General features: G+C 34.6%; 2 long non-coding RNA genes across 6 annotated transcripts; both read right to left on the bottom strand.

The window, feature by feature from the left end:
- LOC132040268 (uncharacterized) lies at nucleotides 1-3,788 on the bottom strand. Of its 5 annotated transcripts, XR_009410652.1 has the most exons (6): nucleotides 3,604-3,788; nucleotides 3,166-3,338; nucleotides 2,286-3,063; nucleotides 1,652-2,059; nucleotides 824-878; nucleotides 1-455 (listed from the first exon to the last, which is right to left on the bottom strand). It is a non-coding gene; the product is annotated as an uncharacterized LOC132040268 (long non-coding RNA). The 5 variants fall into 5 exon arrangements; XR_009410653.1 differs by having other exon boundaries at nucleotides 1-878; XR_009410654.1 differs by having other exon boundaries at nucleotides 1-878; nucleotides 2,286-2,544; nucleotides 3,604-3,787.
- A 3,738-nt stretch (nucleotides 3,789-7,526) lies between these two features.
- LOC132040567 (uncharacterized) lies at nucleotides 7,527-8,010 on the bottom strand. The gene is made up of 2 exons (XR_009410716.1): nucleotides 7,763-8,010; nucleotides 7,527-7,682 (listed from the first exon to the last, which is right to left on the bottom strand). It is a non-coding gene; the product is annotated as an uncharacterized LOC132040567 (long non-coding RNA).
- Nucleotides 8,011-9,257: the final 1,247 nt, after the last annotated feature.

The raw sequence follows: 9,257 nt of genomic DNA, 5'->3' as shown, positions 1-9,257 counted from the left end.
TCATTCAAATTTGAGATAAATATACCAAAAGAAGGTATAGGATATACATATCGTAAAGAAAATAACTGAAGCCTACCTACAGTCAGCAAAAATACAAAGGTATAATCCTGCTTATATTTACAACAGACAAAGCACACAAAATAATGTAGGTCTTGTGCTTATGTCGGAAAGAGGCCATCTGGATTAAATTAAGTCTACATAAGCTTCTAGCCCTTTGAGGCAGATCGTCGCTGGAATGGAGAGTAAGATTCGAGCTGTCAATACTCCACTTGGCCAAAGCGTCTGCTACTTGATTGCCTTCTTCTATATACCATTTTATCCCAACAAAAATTGTTCTAGCTTCAGCCGTATTGCTACTGCAGCTATTAAGAGGGGAATCAATTATACGTCTTCATCATAGTTCCATTTTCATCCTGCATATGCCTCGGGCACCAGCGGAACCTTCCTTATGTTTGCTACCATCGTAAAACATAAAGATGTCAATAGTATTAAGAGCAAGAATATCAATGTATGATAAATTAAGCTTTATATAAAAACATAAAGCCTTGAGGAGAGTGGGGGAATTATTTTTGAAAAAACAAACAACCGAGGAAGGAGGAAAGCAATGAGAGACAACGTACATCCTATAATGCAGCAGTAAAAGAGGTGTCAAGAAAGCACAGATAGATTTAAAAAGATGTGATCTGAAGAGAAAAGGAAGCAACAAGGTGCATCACTGGTTATATTTCCATAAGAAAAGCAGAAAATATAGAAAAAAGAGTATCACGAGGGAGAGTGCTTATTACCCATGGACCTTAAGAGTTCAAGAAATCAGAGGCCTCACCTTTTCCGCAAGATGCAGCCCTTCATGCAGAGACGTTATATTTGTCATGGTTAATCTGGAAAAAAGTTTAGAGCATTAACACTGAAACGAAAGAAACCAAATACTTATCATATAAACGTGAAAGACTCTTTCTTTCCTATTTATTTGGATTTTCTTCTTAACTTAATCAAACTCTTATCTTCTACCTGGATTGATGTAGATAACACTTCATTTAAAATTATGAGATAACATATATTTTCTGCCGCTTGGTTGCGGTTTAGAATTGGATAACTATCAAGCACAAACAGATCCGTATAAATAGGCAACAAAGAAATATTTTGTGCTATAATATCAGATCAAAGACATTAAAAACAAAACAAAAACAAAGAGAAACATTCCATCCATAGAAAATAGATCCATTGCTCTTGGTAAAATGTCTACCAAGGACCAAATTTGACTCAACTACTGTAATTATGATGGCTTCGTCTCAACTGCTCGAAAGGCTCATCAAAAGAAAACAGAGAAAAGATAATTTAGGCCCTGTAAAGGGAAAAACTGTAGAGAGCAAGAAGTAGGAGAAGATAATTGATTTAGAAGTTATGGAAAATAAGAATAGACCGAGGAAAAAATGCTTACACTTTCGAAGACAACCTTTAAGAAGAGATATTCTTTACATTTGAGAGAGTAATTTATGCTTACAGAGTAAAAGAATGAACCCTAGGTTTTGGTATCCGTCTGCCAGACCAAATCCAGTAAGAATTTTGACACGACGCTCTTATTGCGAAGATGGTGAATTTTATTTTGACAAATTAAAGTCAGAGAATTGAAAGAGAGTTAAGAACCGGGCACCTTGTTTAGGAGCGGAGTATTGCCGGCGTCGTTCCGCTTTGACTCCAGCAGTTATAGCCATAGAACAGAATCGTGAAAGGAAGAGGAGCAAAGTTAATGTTGGCAGGGAGAAAGAGCAGGGAGAGGGAGAGGGAGTGAAAAAGCCACAAAAAAAAAAAACCGTCTAATCATTTTTCCTTAACTCAAGACGCGACTGGTTTTTTATTATTAAAGCGCGGGATTTAAAAAAAAAAAAAAAATATATTTGGCCAAAAAATTGAGAGCAAAGATAAATAGGAATACTGGTTTATGAGAACGTCACGTCAGCGGGACTATGTCCCTGCTTTATATAGATATATAGATTATACATTTGGGCTAACTGATATACAGTACTGTAAAAATTGCTGCTTCTCTACTTTGTTATCAAATCTGCAAGAAAGTGAAGCCAAATGACTAAAGCTTGAAATTCTGGTGACAACATCTACTAAAAACATAGTCCAAAATTGTTTGCCTTGTTTAAGAAAGACAATCAAGAGATTAAAAAAAAAAAAAAGTGAAGAATATCAAATTTGAAGCAGAAATTATTTATCCGAAAATTTAGAAGAGATACATATTTTTTGTTTGTTATTGATGGAATTTGGAAACCGGAAGTTACCAACTTCAATGTCAACTAATTGAATTCCCGCTGCAATTCTGACAGTGACATTGAAGATGATTCTGGAACAAAAAGATACTTGGAAAATGCATCAAGATGAAGACCGCTCCGATGGGAAATATTGTGGATCTTAAGGCCATGAAGAAATAATATCCGGAGCATCCTGCAATGTTGCGTTTTCCTGCTTTGGAACTTCAAGCAAAAACTGAGGAAGGTTATCCGCATTCATCACTCTGTTATCGGAGTATCGATTCTTCTCCTTTGTGGATTGTTTGGTCTTAGAGTCAGTTCACGGGCTAATGAAGAAACACAAAGGGGGAAAAAAAAGAAGAGAATAAAGCAAAAACAAAGGCAAACCCATTGCCTAATAACTCTTCACCGCCTTCCTCTATTACAATAGTAAATAAAAAGTAATAGAGACGGGTAAAGAGCCAAACAATTGAGTGGTAAAATTGCTACTGAACATGTACTTTCTAATGATGAAGGCAACAACCATTACACCACCTTTATATCATGTTTTTCACTCACAAAAAGAAAAACTTCTATATATGTTTCCTGAAATTAACTGGAAAATAGACATTGGATGGCAACCCTTCTCAATATGATATAAAAATGATATGTAAACTGGTCTGTAAGCTATAATGGAAATTGTGTCAAAAGCAGAAATTATCCATCAGATACAAGACAAATCTTTTGAACTACATGAAATAGGTCACCTGGTTTTGATAGCTTCCATGGATTATGGCATTCTCTAACTTTTGAATTCTCAAATTCGTGCCTATAAACGGAAAACTATATAATTAACCTCAAACTACCTCGACACATAAATAAATTGACTGAATAAATAAAATTAAAAGACTCCAGCAAAAAGGTGGCTTACCATATCGTCGGTGGCGTTTGAACTTTCAAACTGGCATTGTTAATCATGCTGCAATGAAGTGACAGAGACTAATCAGAAATTACAGTGTTTATAAAGAAAGGACCTATTTGTCTCTGAGAACCGCTGGACTTATTTTTGGGAAAGTCCAACTGAATGCCAAACTGAAATTAATCCTGCAAGAGGAAGAAGGCAAAGTTGAAAGATTTGATATAGAAGATTGTTGGAAGAGTCGGTTCAAGATTAACTGAATCTCAAAATCTGGTCAATAAAAAGGCAAAAAATGCAAATTTGATTGCTAATAAAATTAAGCAGGAAATTGAGTATCGAGATATAAAGAACATGAAAGATCAACCAAGCATGAAAGAGAACCTGAAAATCTCAAAAAGAGAATCATAGAGCAAAACCTAAAGTTGTGGAAAATAGAAAAGGGAGATTTACCTTGGGCGACGGAGATATAGAAGAGCAAGAAGCAGGTGGAAAGCCTAAGCCTTGTAATGGGTGACGGAACATGAGGAGCATAAAGCATTGTAATCGTGAAACGGTGGCGGTAGATGTGAGTTGTGAAACGTTAATGGTCGCTGAGAGAACCAAGCAGAGAAGATATAGACGCGTATTTTCTCTTCCTTTTTCTCATTTATTTCAATTAATAAACCGAGCATAATTAAGGAAAAAGGCAAAAATCTGGGAAAAAAGATAAATGAGAATCTGCGTTTGTGTTGCTAGCATGCAAGTGTCATTTTATTATCACGTACTTTATATAGATATATAAATTAGTTATGTAAAGTTTAGTTAATCATGTATTAGTTATTTCACCGTACATCCTGCATAAAATAATACATTATAACTTATGCATGTATTAGGTAAGAGGGTTTTTAAACTGAAAATCAAACACTGTATTAATTTTACATGAACAACTTACCTCCTAACCAGATACCAAATGTGGTATTACTTATGGATGATTTAATACCAAAGATAACCCACCTCCAAACCAGCTACAAAACGACCCCTAAGTGTAGTAGTTTAATTTGTTTCCCGTTTATATTCCTTCGGTTCCATTTTACTTGGCCCTTATGCTAAAAACATAGTTTTTTTTAACTTGTCCATTTTATCAAATCAAGAGAGATTTTTTGTTTACTTCTAATAACACCCTTATTGTCACGACCCAATTTCAATAAGTCGCTCGGGCACCACCATTTGCCACCTCGGTAGGTGAATCCTTCCCAAATCATCAATTCAAACCACAATAAAGTAAATAAAGCAAAATAAGTAGAAGCCTGAATCATAAATAATCATAACTGCGGAAGATAAATACCATCCTCAAGGAATTGGTTTGACTCGTACAAGAGCAACTAAGTAATGTCTAGGAAATACAAGTCTCAAATGCTAAACACATCTGTCTGAATGGAAGAAAATAAAGACAAGGATAGAGAAGTTTCCGAACAGCGACTCGTCAGATGCTCAACCTAGATACTCGCAAGCCAGGCCTCGAAAATCAATCTCGGGAAGTGAAAATGGAACCTGTCTCAAACTCTACACCCCGAAAAGGAGTGTAGCAAAGTAGCATCAGTACAAACAACACGTACTGAGCAGGCATCATAGGCCGACAACAGTTAGTTAACATATATAAAGAAAGAGACTGAAGAATAGACATGCTCACAATCAGATATACATGCCACACAGTCCAGGAATAACAATTCAAGTACATAAGGATCAATAACCCAATCATAGCCTAAGGTGAAGCACCTAAACACAAGTCTTGCCAAGTTTCCTATGATTACTCAGAACAACCATAAACACTAGTACAACCAACAATATTACTCCGTAACCTCAAGTCTCAACCTAGGAGAAAGTCTCTACTCCTCGAATCCATCAATTCCCAAATATCTATTAATGAGGCACACGACGATCTCAAATCAGTAACCAACCAAGAAGTTAATGTCCACGAGCACTGTACAATACGATATAACCACTACCAGAAATCAGATGTATGAGTGAATGAAATATGAGTGCAATGATACACACATGCTCCGGGGGATGATATCTACACCTCGACAATCATGACCCATGGGGGACCCGCAAAGTCCATGTACCTGCTGCGGCGCACAGCCCGATCTAATATATAGTCAGTGTTGTGGTACGTGAAACCTGATTCAAATTTCAGTGTTGCGGTACGTGCAACCCGATCAAAGTAAGAATTGCGGCACGCAAATCGATCCATATATATATATATATATCTACTATTAATAAGTGAAGGCTTGGGTACGATGAAGGGCATATACGTAAATATCAATTTCTTTATGGCTAATTCTAACCAAACATGTGTCCCACTTCTACACACTTCTTGGAATGATCTTCTTGGAATGATCCATGTTTATCTTTTTGGAACGATCTTTATATATTGAAAAAAGGAAAAACAACCTCTCCAACTATCTAGCTTCATCTTCATCCTCAATTTGTGCTGATATCTGTAAAAATCTGTTCTTACAATTTTAGGTATGCTTCTCGCTCTTGCCCTAATTTTTTCTTCAAGTTTTCCAATTTATGGGTTAAATTCATTGCTGTTGCTAGAATTTTCATTGCTTCCTTTCGTCTTCTTCTTGAGGTTCGACCCCTCCTTCTAACGTTTCCATTTTTTTTCCCACAAAATTTTAGCTGGAAATCAGTTAGCTTTTCTCTTGATATCAACTGAGAAATCAGTTGGTCTATCTTGCTTTAGATTCGATTCTGTGTAGATTGGTAGAAATAGATTCAGTCTCAAGTATCCTTTCTAATCCCTTGACATGTAAATTAAAAGCATATTTGTCTAGATGTTAATTGTGACTCTACCCAGAAAAGACTCTAATTTGGTCAACAGGGAGGTTGTTCAAAAATAGTTAAAACATATATAAGGTAATGTTTATCCCTTAGCTGTTCTCGACATTTGTTTCTGCAGAAATATCAGAACAAATGATTTTGCCTCATTCGCGGAGAATAAAAGTGAGAAATTAAAAGCCTGAAGTTGATAATTAATTCAACAATTGTAAAAGCTAAGATAAATTTTAAAGACAGTTATAGGAAAGCAATGAAATAGGATTCTTTGGATAAAGGTCTGATTCAGGAGGTAAAAAAGGTTAAGAAAAAGATGGAGAATATTCTACAGTTGGAGTAGATCCTGCAATATTCTTATGTCCTTATTTGCACATTTGCTGCATAGAAGTTTGAATCCTTGCTATGATGTTTAGCAGTGTAGTATATTTTTGTTAGTGTATAGTGTACAATCTATGATGTTTAGCAGTGTAGTCTACGTTTCAATAGTGTACAATCTATTATAGTGTACATTATTGAAACGTAGGATCTCTAAAATTTATAGATTACTAATACAAGCATATCTATGTTTGCTTAGGGATGACTAATATTTAATACTAACAGAGAAATTCTTTTAATCCGTGTTGGTTATGGAGGGGTTGGGGGAAAAGGAAATCAATAGAATACTACTGAACAGGTACTATACTATAATGGAACATTTTATAAATCACACTTTTATAAGAAGGTGAAAAGAGAGATTTAAAGCTGAAAGTTGTAGCAGATAAATTGAACCAAACATTGTATTGTCTTCTTTTATGGAAGATTTGATTGGTTGAGATGTTGAATAGGTCATAGGTGTTTAGACACTTTCTTTACTGAACCTCTTTGCCATCGCTATGTCTTCCATAGTAAACCAGACCACAACTTTCCTCTTTAATTTTCTTTCAATTTTTTTCTGTAGCTTCTTCAATCTCAGATACCACGATATACTATGTGACACATTCATCCATTACAGTGAGCAATATTAATTTAATGCACAAGTAAGAGTGAATTGATGACTGAAATGAATTCTGAGGTTGCCGTCAAATTCTGTTTCTGAATCTGTTGTACCTAAGTTCGCAGACATGCACACCTAATAACAATTTCTTGTCGTAGAAAGAAATTGACTGGTGTTATGACTGGGGTTATAACTGTATTTCGTGAATTTGTATTTTATTTAATTCATTATATTATATAAAATCACCTAATTTTTTCATCCATTTAATTGGCATATAATTTTTTCATCAATTTTGATTGCGCAGCGTTTGCAAACTGAAGTTGCTTCAGGGGCATAGAGGAACACTGTTGCGACTTAAAGGTAATTTTGCCTTTGGTTTCACATTATTATTAAATTATAAATGATTTTCCATGTCTGTGTGTTTCAACTCGAGCTTTTTCATATTGAATAATACAAGCCAATTTCCTGGAAATGTTGTTGGATTATTGAGTGGAGAAGTTGGATTTTCAAAAAACTTCCATCTGTTTATGTATGTTGATTTTGGGTGAGTCTCCTATTTGATTGATATGAGTTGGCTTCTTCATTTGATGTTTTCCTCTGAAAGATGGCCCGTTTTTGCTTCTCTGTGGTGGTGTTGTGTTCGCTAGTTATTTCTATGTGTGGTATAGAATAAATATTTAAACTTACGAATTAGACTTTAATATATAACTTTATAAAGCACTTGAAAAGTTGATGTCTAACAATGAAAGAAAGGTGGATATTCAACACTAGAATTGGATTGCTTAAAAGTCTTTGGGGGACTTAAATATGTAAAACTTACAGATTCTCGTGAAAGCAGCTATTTTCAAAGAATCTATAGGACTGTAAAGAGCAGCTTCTGAGTACCAAAATGGACCATTTGTAATAGCTCTGGAACAACGAATCATTATCTTTCTGTCTATTTATTTAGTTTGTTTATGTTATCCAAGCCCCTTTTCCAGACAAGTTATAGCATCATGTACCTGTAAGTATAGTATGTCTTCTTCCTGATATCATATAATTCTACAATTCTGATCATTTTGTTCTGTTGTTATGTAGTATGAGGATAGTGTACAACTTGAATACCTGGAAAATTGCGGAGGATTCCTTTGGGGACAGCATTGGCTCATGCCAAAGAAAACTCTCCTGTTAACTTGGAGCCAATCTAGAAGAAATTTTAGAGAGCCATACTTACAACTTTGTTTATCCCTTCATCTATGAGGAAGATTGCAAGTATGAAGAAACCCAAGAGATGTTTACAAAAATTGGTCGTTAAATACGTGTAAAATCACATTCAATGAGAATGGACTGATAGAGGAAAAATAAAATAGTTTGTTTCTGAGAAACGCATAGCTATTGATGATCAATGATTCAGTTTCACATTTTCTGCATATAGAGCAAAAATATAAGTACTATTATTTTCATTATTTCAGTTGTGCTCAGAGTCTTAATTTGATCTACTCTATGATCATATATGAGTTTCTTTGAGTTTTAATTTGGTATTATCGATGTAGCTTCTATTGACTTAATAATTCTACTAGAGCGACAAACCAAAATGTTAATTTCTATCCCCAAGTTGGCTGTGGCTTGTTTTTTGTTATCCTATTCTGTGAATATTAACTTTCGGTTCTACCTTACGGTTGTGATTGCTATGTGAAATTAAATTTTAATTCTATCTTCTTTTTATTCCCTGCACATTTTTAGAGTATTTTGGGGTAATTGTATCTTCTTTTTATTCTACAGCTAACAATTTTGTTCTTGCTTCCCAATCACAAGTCAGGGACCTCAAAGCTGGAGGTATAACATAAGATTTTCTTGCAAGGATCCAAGTTTCCTGCTACTGGTACACATTTTTTCTTCTTGCTTATCTTACTAGGCTTTATTTGTGACTTTTCAATTTCCCACTTCACAAAGTTTTTTTTCTTCCTCTTTATTATTTCTTGCTTCTTTTGGTTTTTATCACCTTATCACACAAATATTGATCTTTGGCAATGCAGGCCTTGAACTTCTCTATTGAAATAAATAGATTAGATATAAATACATAGAGAAAGGTTTGGAAAAGTGAGACAATAATGAGCTACATGTATTCAACATTACTTTGGCATAAAATGTTTGGTTCCTTTTATTTTTTTCTTATCTATCTTCTATACAATTACATCACTGAGTTAGTCTGTAAACCCAAATTTGATCAGTTTATTTAACAAGATGTGAGGAGATTAAGAGTCTATTTGATTTAGATTTATTAGAGTAATTATTTAGTAACTTCCATGTCAAAAGCCATCTCAAGGGAGAG

This window comes from Lycium ferocissimum, chromosome 12, assembly GCF_029784015.1.
Source record: "Lycium ferocissimum isolate CSIRO_LF1 chromosome 12, AGI_CSIRO_Lferr_CH_V1, whole genome shotgun sequence".
Lineage (NCBI taxonomy): Eukaryota > Viridiplantae > Streptophyta > Magnoliopsida > Solanales > Solanaceae > Lycium > Lycium ferocissimum.
The sequence above is the reverse complement of the archived record's forward strand: the minus strand, read 5'-3'. Positions and strand labels throughout refer to the sequence as shown.